This window comes from Mus musculus, chromosome 9, assembly GCF_000001635.26.
Source record: "Mus musculus strain C57BL/6J chromosome 9, GRCm38.p6 C57BL/6J".
Lineage (NCBI taxonomy): Eukaryota > Metazoa > Chordata > Mammalia > Rodentia > Muridae > Mus > Mus musculus.
Window position 1 is genome coordinate 7,253,274 of NC_000075.6, and position 18,396 is coordinate 7,271,669.

The 18,396-nt window shown below is 40.1% G+C and overlaps 1 long non-coding RNA gene across 4 annotated transcripts; it reads left to right on the forward strand.

Moving 5' to 3' along the window:
- The first annotated feature begins 2,220 nt into the window (after positions 1-2,220).
- On the forward strand, positions 2,221-18,235 carry Gm31639. 4 transcript variants are annotated; one of them, XR_870520.1, is made up of 7 exons: positions 2,221-2,258; positions 2,898-2,994; positions 4,414-4,527; positions 8,129-8,201; positions 10,569-10,635; positions 11,749-11,791; positions 13,118-13,861. It is a non-coding gene; the product is annotated as a predicted gene, 31639 (long non-coding RNA). The 4 variants fall into 4 exon arrangements; XR_379094.2 differs by lacking the exons at positions 2,221-2,258; positions 13,118-13,861 and adding an exon at positions 16,819-18,235 and having other exon boundaries at positions 2,276-2,994; XR_379093.2 differs by lacking the exon at positions 2,221-2,258 and having other exon boundaries at positions 2,276-2,994.
- The last annotated feature ends 161 nt before the right edge of the window (positions 18,236-18,396 follow it).

The following is an 18,396-nucleotide window of genomic DNA, read 5'->3' on the forward strand; positions in this document are numbered from 1 at the left end:
GGTGAAGGGTGGGTTGTCAGGGAGAAGAACTCAAGGCTAGCTTGAATCTCTGTATTCTGTGCATGGGTGTTTCTGCAGAGAATGGAGTTCAGGGAAACTCTTTAGGAGTTTAATGAATAAAGCAAATTCCACCAGACTTCCTACCAAGCAAGGGCAGAGCCAATGAATTGCTCAATCTCTGTGTGGTAAAATTACACCCTGGGGCAGATGTCAAAAAAGCCATAAAGTGGAAGATGGTTCATCCCACAGAAGCTCTGCTAATTCCAGTTGGTGGCTCTGCAGTGGCTTCCAGGAACTTAAAGAAAAGTGTTATTTTAAATTACTTTTCTAATGTGACTCAATACTGGCATTCTGAAGTTTTTCAATGGGATTTTGAGAGAGAATAGAGGGGGGAAACATTTGTATCAATGAGGTAGGGCCCTCATAATTTAAAAATTCTTCATAATTTAAATTTTCTTCTTAGTACACTAAGGGTACTAGGAAGATTTAATTATTTATCTCAGTGAAATACACACACACACACACACATGTATATATGTTGGTTTGTTTCTTAATTTCTACAAACTGTAACACCACTACAGGCAAAGCAGACAGAAGGTGAGAATGATTTTTTTCTAAATAAGTCCACTTTATCTCACCAATTCTTGTCTCCTGTTTTTCTTTGTTTGTTTGGCTGGCTGGCTGGCTGTTTTGTTTTGTTTTTGTTTGCTTGTTTTTTTTGTAATATGGTGAGCAGTAAATATAAGAATCTGATAACACACCTGTTTATGTGTACCCCAGATCTGTAAGAAGAGAATGATAATAGTAAAATCTAATTATTATTACATAACTTAATGGCATTATTTAACTGAGCCATCGAGGAAACATTAGTGATTACCATCATATTTCTAATCTAACTTCTGTATCAGTGTCTATAAGGCAGTATTGGAACAAATGAGAAAGTAGGGAAAGCTGTTGAAGACACCCCTCCCACCCAATGCAGCAGAGCCTTTGAGGCTGTAGAAGCCAGTTAAAACAGAAACTATGAAATATGAAAACAGGAGAACCTGGCAAGTCAAGGGTCAAAGTATCCAGGAGAGAGTGAAGCAAAACAAAGAAGCCTGAAGTATGCCCAGGGTCACGGCTGCCTCTCAGTAAGGAATCAGAAAACTGGAATTGCCTCAACCCTGGGAAGGAAGAGTTAGCTCACAAAAGCTGCATAAATGGTTATACATATTTTAATAATAATACAATGCCCTGGATAGGTTTTTTTTGGGGGGGGGGGTTGTTTGCTTGTCATTGTTTTTTTTTTGTCAACTTGATAAAGGCTAGAGTTATCTGGGGAGAGAAACCTCAGTTGAGGAATTGCACCCATTAGATTGGTTTGTAGCCAAGTACTTAGGGCATTTTCTTAATTAATGATTGATGTGGGAGTGTCTAGTACCTCATAGACAGTGCCATCCCTGGGTGGTATAAGAAAGTAGGCAGAGCAGAGGTTTTCAGCCTTCCTAATGCTGAGACCCTTTAATTAGTTCCTCGTGCTGTGGTGACCTACAACCATAAAATTATTTTTGTTGCTACTTCATAACTGAAATTGCTACTGTTATGAATTGTAATCTAAGTATCTAACATGCAGGATATCTACTATGCAATCCCCGTGAAAAAGGTCACATGACCTTCAAAGGGGTCAAGATCCACAAATTGAGAACTCTGGAGACAGAGCAAGCTATCGAGAGGAAGCCAGCAAACAGTGTTCCTCTGTAGGCTCTGCGTCAGTTCTATCAGTCATGACATTTGATCCATAGAAAGCAAAGCAGAGCAGGACAGGTAGTCTTCAAGAATCCCTTCCTATTCCTAGATAATGACTACTATGTTAATCTCTGAGGGACTTTGGCCCTTATGGGTGATCCCAAGCTCCCAGAGTCTGACTTTTTACCTTTTCTTTTCTTTCCATCTAGCTAGGTGTACTGGCTGGTTTTGTGTGTCAACTTGACACAAGCTGGAGTTATCACAGAGAAAGGAGCTTCAGTTGGGGAAGTGCCTCTACGAGATCCAGCTGTGGGGCATTTTCTCAATTAGTGATCAAGGGGGGAGGGCCCACTGTGGGTGGTGGCATCTCTGGGCTGGTAGTTTTGGGTTCTATAAGAGAGAAGGTTGAGCAAGCCAGCGGAGGCAAGCCAGTAAAGAATATCCCTCCATGACTTCCATCAACTCCTGCTTTCTGACCTGCTTGAGTTCCAGTACTGATTTCCCTTGGTGATGAACAGCAGTATGGAAGTGTAAGCTGAATAAATCCTTTCCTCCCTAACTTGCTTCTTGGTCATGATATTTTGTCCAGGAATAGAAACCATGACTAAGACACTAGGGTATAGCTTGCTTGAAGTTCAAGTATTCAGTAACCCTGTAGCTAGCATGAACTTTATGCCTCAGGGGTGGGGGGAGGGCATGAAGGCTGGACCTCAATATTCAGTGACCCTGTAACTAGGCATGTGTTTTAACCTCCAGCCATACAGAAGGCTGCACTTGTTTGAAATTCTCTGAACTGAGAGGTTAGAAACAATGAGAAGTTGAGTCCCTTGACCCTAACAACATAGGACAGGATTTATCCAACTTGAAAAAAAACATTAAAAAAAAATGTATGCATGTCATTGATGTCATTCCCTCTACCCAAATGCCCTTTGTTCTTCCCTCTGTCAATCCAAGTGCCAAATTTCTGCAGAACCTGATCAATATTCATCCCTGTTACCAATATCTCCCAGACTTCTACATGCACTACCCTTAGTTTCCCCTGTCCCCATTGCCCTGTAATACTGCTTTGTGAAAGTTCTATTGGATTCTGTTTTCTGTCTAGATTACATCTTCTATACTTCTATGTTGTCTCCTGAAACCTTTAATGTTCTTTTTTATGCACAATTGAGGTTCAACATATCTTCACTAATCTTCAGTAATTGCAAATAACAGCCCCAAACGGATGTCAGGGATAATTATTGACTAGGATTGGCCACACTGTACCAGGTAAACTGCTTCTTTAATTATACAATTCCAATTCTTCTTCCTGAGATGAATATTTTCACTTCTAGTTTGCAGGTATTAGAATTGCTATGAGAAGGTGCTATCATTGCTATAGTACAGATTTTAAGTCACACCATCAAGGTTAAATGCAATGCTTATTCTTTTATAGCAATGGTTACTTCGCTCATGCAGAGGGTCTTAACTACTACTGCTGTTAAATATGAGATTTTACAATTATCTACCTTATTTTGAAAACATGTATTAAAATTAAATTATTTTTGCATGTTTGAACTAAGATTTTCTTTTTTAAACCAGTTCTTTCTTTAACTAAATTAAAATGTTAAAATATAAATGACATTATTTCTCCTATCTTCTGCTTCCCTCTGACCACTCATTTTCCCTCTGAAATTCATGGCCTCATATTCTTTAATTATCAATTTTAAATATACATCCAATAAATATATAAGGGCAAACTGTTGTATCTGCTTAGCATTGTTGCATGTGTGTTTTGGGGAATAACCACTGGATAACCAACCATTTAGTGAACTTATTCCCGGGGGAAAGTAATTTATTCTTTTTCACAGTCTTTTATTGTCTGTGCTTTTCATGTACAGGTGTAGCACTATGAGAGTTCCTCCACTGTAGTCGTCCAGCAGCCATGGACAAACTGGGTTTATCTGAAAGGGGGGCTGGAAATGAAAAAGAGGCGGGGGTGGGGGTGGGGTAGAGAAGAATGAAGCCAAGACAAGGTTCTGATCAAGGCTTCAAATTTAGCATTCAGCACTTCATTTATCTAGGGAAAACCCACAGATCCATCCTTTGTTTCAGTTAGACTATGTTGCAAAGCAAGGTCAGTGGGCAGTCTATTCTTCTAAGTTCCTGAGGGAACTTGCATGTGCAGCAAGGCAGATGACTTCGCCTAGGTCATTAAGGTCCACTGTGACAAGCACTCAAGGTCAGTTCAACATGCTCAAGGCTGGAAAGACCCTGTTCAAGGCTGGGGATGGCACACCCCGTCTTTATTGGCATTTTACCTGGTGTTGTCATTATTCAGATCATTGCTTAAACAGCCATATCACTGAAATGTTTTGAGTCATAGCTTCCTGGTCACAGATAGAAGACACATTCTTGCAGCCTACTTCTAAGTCCTCTGACTTTTACAGTATTCCAGACCTCTTCTGCAATGTTTGACATGGGGATTGTGTTGTACCTGCATGGGATTAGGCACCCCAGAGTCAGTTCTCAGCGTTTGGAGTAACTGTGGCTTTCTCTACAGCAAAACTAAATATATATGGGTAGGACTTGATTACTTTTATATCTTGGCACCTTGCATATCACCTTTTCATACTATGAACAACCTTTCTGGTTAAATCCTGCTGCAAGTCCTTGGAGTCCCATGTCCAATAATATCTTCTGTAATAGGAACTTCACTTCAGCTTCTGAGAGGCAACGAAGAGCAGCAGCAATAGCCTATGCTAATTCGGGAATCTCTTGGATTTCATTGACCAACAACTCAAAAGAAGGTTTACATACCCGGTACTGAGATTTTTGTGAGATAATCTATGGCTTTAAGTGGGAGGCTTATAATCCCAAGTAGCAAACGTCATTGAAATTAAATATATATATGCATGTTATATGCATTATGTATGCTTTTAAGTAAATATAAAATAATATGCTTTCCTGTGGCTAACACAAACATTCGTAGCCTTATTTATTTATTTACCCCACCGCCATTTCCTTCTATACTGTCTTCCTTTACCTATTCCTCCTCCATTTCCCCATTTTTTACTTAAATGCCATCCATATCCTTTCCCTCTCTAGAGCTCTTTCTCCACCCTCATGGTCCCATTTTTACTCTCTTAATTTATGAAGTTACTGAGTTTTAAGAAAGTGAACAGGATTTTAGCTAAGTAGCTATGTAGAGGAAGGGCTTGCTGTGTTAGCATGAAGATCTAAATTCAAACCATAGTACCCAGTGAAAAAGCTAGGTGTGGTATTGTGCGCTTAAAATCTTGCAGTGGGGTGGTAGATGAAAGATGGAACTATGACGCTCCCTGGTCCCAGATCCCTGTGAAAGACCCCATCTCAACAAAACAAGGTTGGTAACTCCTGAGCAACAAACCCAAGGTTGATTTCCAGTTTCCACATGCACACATATGTGCACACACATGAGTGAGCATACAGACATCAGCACCATCACTACCACTACACAAAAATAAACAGAACAGAAAAATTCATCTTCTTGTTATCTATAGATTTGTTTTTTTAATTTTCTTTGTCATTGTGGAAATCCCAGGCATGAGTCATACACATAAAATCATTTTAAAGTTTTCCTAAAGGTGTGAGGCATCACCTCTCTGCCCCAAGGACACAGTCTGCGGCCTTAGCATACCTTTTCTATTTTTTTTATTCAGCTGAAGCCACAACTATTGTCTGAAGTTGGAGTAAATGACTCAGATCCCTACATGACTCTTTCTGTCTTAGAAACTTACCAATCCATAAAGAATGTAAATAGGTTTTTAAAAATCTACGCATTCTAAAACAAATCACCAAAATAGACAATTAAAATGATGCTGACAAGTTTCAGCAAGTAAATGCGATCGACTAGACCTGAGGACTTAAGTTTGGTTCCCAGGACCCACAGGTGAGGGAGAAAACAGACTCTGGCAAGTGGTCCTCCAGAGTTCTCTCTACACATGCTCCTCTCCTCACAGAAATAAATAATTGTACTTATAGAAACCTTTAAAAAGATACTATTAAAATAAGAAACCAAATTATATAAAAATGAATAAAATATAAAATATATAGATTATGAAAAATTAAAAATAAAATAGTATTGCTAAAAATGTTTTTTCAGTGCTAAGATCAAACCCCGGACTTCACACATGCCAGCCAGGAACTTAACCGATTTTACATCTCTATCTCTTAGATAATTTTTTCCCAGACTGGGTGCTACTATGTAGCCCCAGCAGGCCTAGAACTTGCTGTGTAGACCAGTCTGGACTTTAATTCACAGAGATCTACCTGTCCTTCCATCTGAGGATGGAAGGTATGTGGTACCATGGCCGGCTAGATCATTTTAAAAGACTCAATTAAAAATCTGTCTCAATAGCTTCAACCCCTAGTAAAGGCAGATCAGCTTTCTGGTGTAGAAGATGCCAATATTTCCACATTATCCTTCATCCTACAATAAACCAACATTTGCACACTAATTCTAAGTTAACTGAGCACAACTAAAGCTTCTCACTGTAGTTTGTATTTGGGAGTGAATATTTTGTATGGAAACTTCATAAATTTTAGCTCATGAATAGATAAAGATTTCCTAGGTAAAATTTCCAGTGTTGTTAATAATATTGTCATGTTCCTAACTAACCTATACTATTATAAAAATTATTTTCCTTGACTTCATAATTCAAAAATATATCTCCCTAAGTTGTACAAAGTCTGTTATAATAATTACATTTTGAATTCTTTCTTTCAATATTTTCATTTACAATTTGACAATTTCCTATATTTATATACTATATTTTTGTCATATCTATCTAGTACTATGTCTCCCCATCTTTCCCTAACAACCCAGCTGCATCACTCTTCCACTTTCATGTCCTCTTTTCTTAATTGTTATTAATAGCCCTCTGACTCCTGCTGGGTGTGGTGGTGCATGACTTTAATCCTAGCACTCGGGAGGCAGAGGCAGGTGGATTACTGAGTTTGAGGCCTGCCTGGTCTACAGGGTGAGTTCCAGGACAGCCAGGGCTATACAGAGACACCCTGTCTCAGAAAAAAAAAAAAACAAAAACAAAAACAAAAAACCCTGAGTCCAATTAGTTCTGCTCATATGTGCATAGATCTGGGACCATCCACTGGTGCATGGGCAAACTAACAGTGGCCATGTCTCTAGAGAAAGTGATTATCCCTCTCAACAGCCATCAGTTACCAATATCTTCCCTGCTGAGGGTGGGACCTCAGAGTCCCTCCGGATCCATGCTGGAATTTGGACTAGCTTGAACTCAAGCAGGTCTTCTGCATCAACTCTAGTTGCTGTACACTGCTGTGTGCAACAGCCATGCTATGTCCAGAACTCAGCATTTTGCAATACTCCATTTACAAACCCTTACATTCTCTCTGTCCTGTCCTCCATGATGTTTCCTGAGTCTTGGTGGGATGCAGGGGGCTAATATAGGTGATTTATTCATGCTAGGCACTCATACATTCTTATAGTCACTGCATTCTCCTCCTCCTCCTCCTCCTCCTCCTCCTCCTCCTCCTCCTCCTCCTCCTCCTCCTCCTCCTCCTTCTTCTTCTTCTTCTTCTTCTTCTTCTTCTCATCCTCTCCCTCTCCCTCCCCCTCCCCTCTCCTTCTCCTCTTCTATTATTATTATTATTATTATTATTATTATATTTACATTCCAGTCATTGCCCTCCCTCTTGGTCCCACCTCCCACAGTTCCTCATCCCATTCCTCTCCCCCCACCATCCTCGGAGTGAGTGCTACCCCTCCACTCAGCCTCTCCACTTCTCTAAGGCCTCAAGACTCTCGAAGATTAAGCTCATCTTCTCCCACTTAGGCCTGGTCAGGCAGACCTCTGCTATATTTGTGCTAGGTGCCTCAGACCAGCCTACATAACCTCTTGGTTAGTTGCTCAGTCTCTGAGAGCTCCCTGGGGTCTGGGTTGGTTGAGACTGCTGATCTTCCTCTGGGGTCACTCTGGGCCTCAAGCTGAGGGACAGGGTTACTAATCCACAGTCAAAATTTCTGACCCAAAGTTGTTCCTATCCAAAAGAACTACGGGTTCAAAGATGGAGAATAGACTGAAGGAAAGATGGTCCAATGACTGGTCCAACTTGAGATCCATCTCACGGGACTGGGGTTGGGGGCACCAAGGCCTAACACTATTACTGATGCTGTGATGTGCTTACAGAGAGAAGCCTAGCATGGCTGTCCTCTGAGAAGCCCTACCAGCAGTTGACTGAGGCAGAAGCAGATACTTACACCCTGCCATTGGACTGAAGTCAGAGAACCCTAAGGTTGAATGAGGGGAAGGATTGAAGAGGTTGAATTATTTTAAGCAGTTTTCATGTTAATATTTCTCATCTCAAGTTATATGTTATGATGATGTCATTTTTTGCTTTCTAGATTATTTCTTGAATTGATTGGGAGGTAGAATTACAAGAGATGCCCTGTGAAGCTCAAGGATGCGCCTATGAAGGTTAGTCATCACTGAAGGTAGAAGGTAGTAGGCTGAATGTGATAGAGCTTAGCTGGACTGAACCAGGAGACTATCTTTGGCTTTTACACCTGATATTTGAGAATGTCCCTTGACCTCATTCCCACATTTTGAGGAACTTCAGTGCCTTTCTTGGCACTGTAAGAGTCCCTGCCCCCAATGAAATGACTAGGTCCCCTAATAAGAAGATGAGTAACACTGAGGCCAACTGGTTCAAAGGAATTAATCTGGATGAGACAAAGTACCCTGGAGCCAATGAGACATGCTGATGGGTGTCTGCATGTTTACTCATTATGCAATGTGCTGAAAGCAATCTGAAGTCACACGCTGTCAGGTGCAGGACTTTCCAGAGCTGTGGAAAGTATTAATGTTGGAGGAAGATTGGTCAGGGGTCACTCTTGATTTGACTCATTTTAGCAGTCTGGATAATGGATGAGAAGGGACAAATATGCCTAATCACTTATGTTGGCCAACCTTTGGAAATTCTGGAAAGAATTTTTGGTTTTGGAAAAAATAACAATATGCTGAATGATGTTTTACAAGGGCAAAAAGGCTCATTTCCTACAGATGGCTTTTATTATCCCATGGACAGTTGAACTCGTGACTGAAAGGGTCCTGGCCTTAGGTGAGCGGGTTCACATTAGGGGAAACTAATAGTGAATCTCCTTGACCCATTTTTTTTTTCTGGGAAAATTCTTCCCAGTCTTGTGAGCCTTTGTGGCTTTCTACATAAGCTCATAAACATCTGCAAGGACTTGCCTACGTTGCTGGCAGCTCTCACAGAGACGTGCCTGGTTCCCAGTTCACTTCAGAATAAATGGCACTCCTTTCCTAACTACCTGCTTTCCTTCAATCCTTTCCCCTTTACCTTATAAAGGTCTCTCTTCTCCTTTGCCTCTTTCCACCTTGTGGGTCTTCAGGATAGAACACTCAGGATGACTCATCTTTTCTTTCTATCTTCTATCAATGAACATGAACTCTCTGCTACCTAGCCAGTCCGAGTGACAAAATCCTCAGAAAAGCATAGCTTGCATTCCACACTGACAGTCACTAAGGAAGAAATGGGGTCTTTGTTTTTACCCATAAATGTTTACTTGGCACACAGGAATATGCTTTGTTCTTGAACAGACAATAACTGAAGTCAAGTAGGGGTAAGGAATGACTCAGTTATCAGTGCTTTGGCTCTGTAAGAACTCAGTGAAAGAGGAGTTTGCATTGTCTTATTCCAGAGATGTATGGGTTTGCAGAAGGAATCAGAAAGGATGAATGAGAAATAGTAGTGATTAATGTACATGGGACACATGAATGAAATCCCCAATGAGTACAAAATACATATTTACAAATAAAGTATGTCTCTCCAAACCCCAAACCTCAAATGAGGTTATGATAGATGCCACTCCCCCCAACCCAGCAATGGATGCACGATGTATGTATGTAATGACCTTCATTTTCTAGAACCTTGTTGTCTGCTGGCTGTTACCAGTCCATTCATGAATGTTCAGAGAACAAGTCTCCATAACTAATGTAGAATTTCTTCTTGCAGAATAGACAGGCTTCTTCATTATCATATCCCTACTTTAGCATATGACCATTTAGATGCTGAAACTTGAGACCTAAAGTGTGTCCACAAGATTTCTCAGCACTGACTATACTTTAAAGTAATTAAAATGATCATTTTATATAGTTAGTGTACATGAAATTTATTTAGCAATGTGTCATAGGAAAATGATTTACATTGCTGATCCTCTGGGGGAAATGAATAATCAAGATGTATATATATAAATGTTTTTTGAGACAGGGTTTCTCTGTGTAGCTCTGGATATCCTGGAACTCACTCTATAAACTAGGTTGGCTCTTGGGAGATAGTCTGCCACTGATTTCTGAGTGCTGAGTGTTGGAATGAGCCACCACTGTCTGACTAAAATACAACAATATTTTAAATGTCCTGTTTGCTGGCTTGCTAGAATGCTTTTGTGATGGAGGTGTGGGGGTCAGGACAGGGAACTGTGCCCAAAGCTGCTGCCTGGTACAGACGGCCACATTGTGTTAGTCAGACTTAGGACTTCTATGACAAATACCTAAAACAAACAATTTAAAGGAGAACATACTTATTTTAGTACATAATTTCAGGTCACAGTCTATGCTCAGCTGGCTCCATTATTTCTGAGCCTGTAGATCATGATGGCAGAAAGGTGGAAAGAAGTGTGAATGCTTGTGGGAGCCATGAAGCAATACAGAAAGGGTCAGGGACAAAATGCTATTTAAAAGGCACACCATTAATAACCTATTTTCTCCATCCAGGTTCAGGTCTTACTTCTCCAATAATAACACATTATGATCTGTCCACAGACTGATCTATTGATGAAGTGAGAACTCTTCAATGACCCAGGCAACTTTCAATGACTGGATCTACCAGGTAGGAGCCAAGTCTTCCATATATGAGGCTTCAATTTATGAGGAGACATTTTACATCTGTGACAGTTAATCTTCACTATCAACTTAAAAGTTGCCATGGAGATATACATTTCTGTGTATGTGTAGAAAAGTTTACCTGAAGAGGTAAGATCTGCTCTGAAGGCAGGCAGCACTGCCTCATGGGCTGGGGTCCTAGACAAGTCAAAAGGAGAACTTGAACTGAGCACGAGTACTTATATCTCAGCTTCCTAACTGTGGACATAATGTGACCCTTCACCTCAGCTCCCATCTCCACTCTCGCCCCACCATGATGGACAGTACCCTCAAATTGTGAGCCAGAATATATTGCTACTTCCTCAAGTTGCCTTCACAAGATTGTTTGATACAGTTATGAAAAATCAAGCTTTGGTGCAATGAGATGAAAACAAGTAGAGTTTTCCATTCTGAATTGTGGAAACAGAAATGATAATGAAGAACGATGGTGCTTTTAGCAAAGATTTCCCAATCTGAAATGCTCCTGCTTCGTTGACTAGCCTTGGTTATTCTGAAAACTTTCTCAGCTATTATTATTCTCTGAGTAATTTCTTCATTTTGATAGAACATGATATTTTTATGGGCCATTTAGCTGCCTAACTCATGTCCTTACTACTGGTAAAGATCCCTGCTCATTCTGATGTTGGTGAAACCTGCAAAATAATTCCTTCTGTAACAATAAGTCTTCAGTTAATATTCATGTAAACCATTGCACTTGGAAAGAAACCTAAGTTATAGGGAAAATTGCTTGGTCCCTTTTTATTACATAAGTACTCGAAATATTGGCCTTCCTATCTTCTATTTCCAAACAGCAATTAAAACAAAAAAATTAGAACCATCCACCATGGGTTTTGAGGTCTTGGAGGGTTAAGATAATAACCTCCAGGGATTTGTGTAGTGACACTATAAATAAGTTTTGACCTGACCCAATTATTTCCTTAGTTCTTGTAGAAAGTATGACAGTTTACCAACTGATCATTTAAACCACAATGGGTGACCATATTTACAGTGATTCACAAATAAAACAACTGTGCATTTTTATAAAGTGATCATTAATTTCATTTGCTGTTTCATCTTATAGCCTTAATCTTTACCGGTGTTTTGACCAAATGCTATACTAAAAGGTAAGCCATAGTGGCGTTAAATATCTATTTATAATCTCTCTATTTTTATTAGAAAAAAATATGTCATTCTGACTCTGAGCTGGCATAGAAAACCCATGTCTCATAGCATTTTAAAACTTGATGTACACATTTTCTCTAACTTTGTAGCATTTGTAACTAGTAAGGTGTGAGTGTGTGTATCAGACACATTCTGATATGTTTGTCAAATGCTTTTTGCCAAAGACTTTGCTGACAGTGATTATAATCGGTCTGTTTATTGCTCTTATGTAAAATTGCTAAAGGCTTTGAAATAGCTTAAAGTCTTGGATGAGATCTTTCCTTAGGTGTCCATTATTTCTTGAGACTCAGGAGTGGTCTTCTTTTCTTAGTGCCTTCCTCTTGAGATAGAGTCCATGTATCCTAGGCTATTAAAATAGCTATGTATTCAAAGTGTGACCTTAAAATTCTGGTCCTCCTGTATTTATCTCCTGAATCCTGAGGTTACAGCATTTCACCCTCCTGCTTTATTGAGTACTGGGGTGTACCAGGGCTTCTTGCAAATTCTGTCAACTGTACTCTAGCCCTCACGCTCAGCAATTGTTTTCAAAGTGATAATATAATAGTGCCTTAGTTACTGTATGTGAACTGGGGCACCATTGAGGTCTAGTCTCTTCTCATTCCTTATCAACTTTTACATATTATCATTTTCCTTATAATTGACTATCTTTTCTTACTATAGCATTAGCATCACAAGGACCAGGATTTTGATGCATTTGTTCACTGTTGTATACCTCTAGTGTCTAAAACAACTCTAGCTTTATGGTTATTTCTGATAACCAACCACAAATCAATAAATAAACAAAAAAAATTCACTCAGGGGCTGTCTACAATGCCATCAGGTCTGATTTTTTTATCTCTTGGACCCACATGGTAGAAAGACAGAACTGACTCCCTAAAGTTGATCTCTTGTGGCAGGCACATACCCCAAAATAAATGGAATTTTAAAATTGTTCAGCTAAATTACAGAGCTAGAAATTGAACTTGCTCTGTCTGATGCTAGGTCTATGTGCTCATTCACTAAGTTTAAAATGGCCTTGTTGATGCTAATTCAGTTTTAATGTTAGTTACCTTCTAGAATTCAATAGGCTGCTCATGACACTCCTGTGGTTTGGCTTCTCCTACTCCTAATCAAGGACCTTATGGAATTAAAAAAAAAACCCACAAATAAACAAACAAAAAACAATGGTATAGACTTCCATCATGGCTTTAGGATGAGCTCCTCTTCCCATGTGAGCCCTCTAAATACTGATCTGTTTTTCTAGCATAACCATCTTTAGTTTCCTACAGGGAAGCCATTTCTTTCCCCCACACTCATTCTGACTTGACCTCCCAAGCTGGACTAAAGCCACACATGAAGAACGTGGTGAGTAGCTAGCTTATCTTCAGTGTGGAGATTCTTGTCAGAAAGGAGGAGGGCTCCCATAGCAGAGTGGTCCAGGCTTCTTCCTATCACAATATGAAGTTTTCTCTACCCTCTATTTGCCATCTACAAATCCGAAAGAAAAGCTTTCAGATTTCTACAAACAGTCCACTCTAGGAAAGTTAAGATAATTGAAACCAAGAAAGGTTCTTAAGGTGAATGACGTTGGAGGCAATGATTGAGAGCTTACTACTGTGTAGGAAACAGGGAGAGAGAAGGCAGCGGATGGAACAGTGCAGAAAGAAGACTGTTACTCTCTGCTGAGGGTGTTGGAGCAGGAATTTTTACACTCATGGAAAAAATTCCCTGGAACTAAAAATGGATAATGAATGAATAATCATGATTAATCATCTTTGTAACACTTAGTATAACTTAATGGATATCATCATTATTAGTGACAACCATATATGGACTCATAAAGAGAAGTTAGCTGTCTGTAGGTTCTTATTGTTAGACTCTCTTTATTCTTTTAGTTAATAAATAGGACACTGGTAAATGGTAATGCTGGGATTTGGGCTGCTGTATGAAACCCCAACACTTGGGCCCTAAGTCTGTAGTTCCATTGATTTTTTAAGATTAAACCACAGGACAGACAAAATAAAGCAATACCTATCCCTTGGTTTAAAGCTTTAATTTCCTGTCAGCTCAGATATCAATTATTATGCTTTTGTTTGTTGTCTTAGATGTGTTCTAGTTGCTCTGTCTTACCTTTTCTGCTAAGATTTCTTGTTTCTGATATAAAGAAAGTGGGAAGCTTTACATGTGCTCCATGTGCTCAATGGATGTCCAAGGGAATTGGCAAGCTTGAATGTTGAAGAGATATTCACCAGGTAGATGCCTGCATGCACGGCCCTAACCCTCACTGCAGGAAAGAACTGGAGGGCTGTACTGGCTAGTTTTGTGTCAACTTGACACAGCTGGAGTTATCCCAGAGAAAGGAGCTTCAGTTGAGGAAATGCCTCCAAGAGATCCAACTGTAAGGCATTTTCTCAATTAGCGATCAAGGGGGAAAGGCCCCTTGTGGGTGGTGCCATCTCTGGGCTAGTAGTCTTGGGTTCTATAAGAGAGCAGGCTGAGCAAGCCAGGTGAGGAAAGCCAGTACAGAACATCCCTCCATGGCCTCTGCATCAGCTCCTGCTTCCTGACCTGCTTGAGTTCCAGTCCTGACTTCCTTTGGTGATGAACAGCAGTATGGAAGTGTAAGCCGAATAAACCCTTTCCTCCCCAACTTGCTTCTTGGTCATGATGTTTGTGCAGGAATAGAAACCCTGACTAAGACAAATTGGTACCAGGAGTGGGGTATTCCTGTGACAACCTGACCATGTTTTGGGGAGGACTGTGGAAGGACTTTGGAACTTTGGGCTTGAAGATCCATCCGTTGTTAAGAGCTCTGTCGGATGTTGTGTAGGAGCTTGGAAGATAATGTTGAGAACACTGCAGAAGATGGAGGTCTGGTTTGTGAAATTTCAGAGGGAAAATTAAAGACTCTTTTCAGGGCCATTGCTGTTTTGAATGTGAAGATTCTGTAGTTCTGGTTAGCTGGGGCTGAAGAATCGGCTGTGATTAACAAAATACCAGAACTACTAAAGCAAAAACTTTGCATTACTGGGACTATTGATGCTGGTTAGCTGGAGCTAAGAAATTAGCGGTGATTAAGAAGAGACCAGCATCATTGAGGTGACATCTTCTGGGAAGTGTTTTCTGAAAGCACAAAGAGGCTGTGTTCCAGAGATGGCCAAGGTTGTACTCCTGCTGCAGCAGGACTTGGTAATATGTAAGGGTCACCCAGGTGGTACTGGTTTTGAAGGCATGAAGGGGTCACGCAAAGCAGCTGAGGCTCGGCACTGTGAGAGGCCATGGAAGGCCATTGGTGAAGGTGCAGCCTCAGTTGCAATTGAAGGCCCAGGACTGAATGGGTCATGCAGTGTTTTGGAGATGCCAGTACCATGAGATGACCACCAAGAGCATCAGCAGCAGTGGAGTACAGGCATCTGGAGCCGAGAGGATGATGCGTGTGCTACAAAGGGCATGGCTGGAGAAGTGACCCAAGCCCTTGGAGGAGCCCAGAAGATCGTGAGTTGGATCCCAGACAGTGGACGGTTGGAGATTGACTTTTGCTTTTGATTGTGACTGTGCCCTGATATTTTCCCTCTTGAAGGAAGAAACTGTTTTAGTGGAGCCCACAGTTAAGAGACTTTTAATTGTAAAAAGACTTTGGATTTTAAAAGAGATGGATATTTTGAAGAGATTGAAATTTTAAGAATATGTAAAGACTGTGGGACTTTTAAAGTTATTTAGATCTTGGGGATGAATAAGAATGTAAGGGTTGAGGCTTACTAGTGATGTGTTTGTGTGTCAAGTTGACAAGGGGTCAATTGTACTGGCTAGTTTTGTGTCAACTTGACACAGCTGGAGTTATCCCAGAGAAAGGAGCTTCAGTTGAGGAAATGCCTCCAAGAGATCCAACTGTAAGGCATTTTCTCAATTAGTGATCAAGGGGGAAAGGCCCCTTGTGGGTGGTGCCATCTCTGGGCTAGTAGTCTTGGGTTCTATAAGAGAGCAGGCTGAGCAAGCCAGGTGAGGAAAGCCAGTACAGAACATCCCTCCATGGCCTCTGCATCAGCTCCTGCTTCCTGACCTGCTTGAGTTCCAGTCCTGACTTCCTTTGGTGATGAACAGCAGTATGGAAGTGTAAGCCGAATAAACCCTTTCCTCCCCAACTTGCTTCTTGGTCATGATGTTTGTGCAGGAATAGAAACCCTGACTAAGACAAGGGCTGACACCATCCTTGCACCAGGCTAAAGTAGACATGTCTTGGCAGTTTATAGTTACCATAAAATCTGGACTATAATTTTGTAAAATTAACTAACTAGAACATGTTTATGGCAAAAGCAAATGTTAAGCTTTGTGCATAAAATTGTTAAGATATGTTTTGTTAAGATTTTGAGTTCATTGTCACCTTTCTGGGATTAATGAATAAAAATAAATTATGAATCTCAACAATCCAAATTGTCTGAAAATGTTTCTTTTTGGAATTGAAATGGAAGCAGGGCAATCATAAGGCCAACCTCAGCTCCATAGTGAGTTTGAGGACAACCTGGACCACATAAGACCCAAGCAATTCAACTAACCAAGCAACTGAACAACTGACGTTGTAATCCCATTCCACAGGGTTATGGAAAAAAGAAAATAAAACACGAACAAAGAAATGTTCATAGAGTGTTCCTAAAGGAAAAATCATGTGTTTGTAAAGTCAAGTCACTTATTTTGTAGAAATAAGGTTTTTATGTACATTGTCAACACAGGCAGTGCATAATTCTAATGGGAGTCAAACACTTCACATAAGAAATCCATTGATTTACAGCTTTTTCATAATTTTAATCAAACTCAAATAGGGAAACATTGTGTTTTTTACTAAAGTTGTTTATCATTAATTTTGTTTCTCTCTAGCTTTGAACTTAAGAATTCTTGGCAAAATATATTTGAAAAAAAGCCCAATATGACCTTGGTCAGAGTCAGCAGGAAGTGTTCATTCCTAATTTCATCCTAATGTTTTCTCATTCTATAGGTTTTCAAATTTCCCAGTGATTTCAGCAACCTTTGCCAGAACAGTTTCAAACGCCAACTCAGCTCCCTGTTGTAAAGTGGATCGTTTGAAACCATGCATGCCATTTCTGCAGTGATGAGCAGGAGGTCTGGCTTTCATGACTACACTTAGCAGCCTGAGATAAAGACTTGTGTTGACAAGAGTTTGCTAACACTTCATTGTGATGACACATCCTGTCAGCTGTCTGCAATCACTTCTCCAAGAACAATGCCCCACCCACTCTTGGGCATTCTCTTAAGGAATAGCTGTCTATTTTAATCTTCTGATTACTCTTTCTCTATTTCTGTTTAAAATGGCAGAACTCGTGCTAACATTAACTGTTTGTGATTTTGCCTGTGCTCTTTATTGTTCTTGAATGGAAGAATAAATTACTAAAACATGAAAGAAATTTGAAAATACGCATTAGAGTTGAGAAGTAGTGATGTTTATTGTTGTTTTTCATTAAAGTATTTCTTCTGCAGAGAGCTTATGTTGTAATGATCCAACATGGTGCTTCACAATATAATCATGGTCTTTAGGAAGCTGAAAGGAGAACTGTGTACTCTATCCACTGTATATCAAATAAATCAATCTGAAGGATGTGTGGCACAATGGTTTGAGTGACTTCAAGGTCCTGGGATACATAGGGAGTTCTAAGCTTCCTGGACTACAGTTTAAGGCCCTATACATTGGGCCCTGATATGAGCCCTATGCACAGTATCTGCTTTTGTTTTTGTAGGAATTAAATGAGATAATGCCTTTTAAACCTGACTGGGAGTGATGGCTCAAAACACAGTCCTAATTTTACCCATAGTCCCTAGTCCTAACCATTGGAGTGGCTGCATTCCAACAGAGCCCAGATACAGGTGCTTGGACATGTAGGAAATTCACACAGGTCTCCACAGCCATCTAAAGGTTATGCCAGGATGTTAAAATTCCAGCTTAGGACTCTGCCACATCACCTCCAATAAGATCTGTGTGACAAGTTCCACAAACTGAGGCGATTGACCTCAAAAGGGGGAGGCCTCTTGGAACTGGTTGTGGAACTCTTTGCCAGAGAAAAATGATTGAGCTGTAGTTCTCATGGCAATCTATCTGTTTTGCTTTCTCTTATTCCTTTTCTTATTTACATGTTCCTGGTAGCCTAGGCCAAGATCTTAATTGAGAATAATGGGTAAGAAACCACTCCTAGAGATGGGGCCACTAAGATGACCTTATCCCCAGGGAAACCAACGCTTTACTTTCCAAATCATTTACAAAACTATTATGATAAAAATTTTCCCAACAATAAAATTTCATATGACTACACATGTGTCATTGGAGGTAGATTTTGAGATATGGTAAAGAAAGCCTTAATTAGAAAGAATTAAAATAGTTCAAATTTATACATTGAAGATTACAAAAAGACAGGCACTAGATGTTAAATAATAATTGACCATGGGGCTAGAAAGTTAGTTCAGCCCATTAAAGATCTATTAACCTGCTCCTGGAAATATACCACTAGCCTTGGACGACAGCTCCCACTGAATACATTCTTTTAGAATTGTTATATTTTGATGA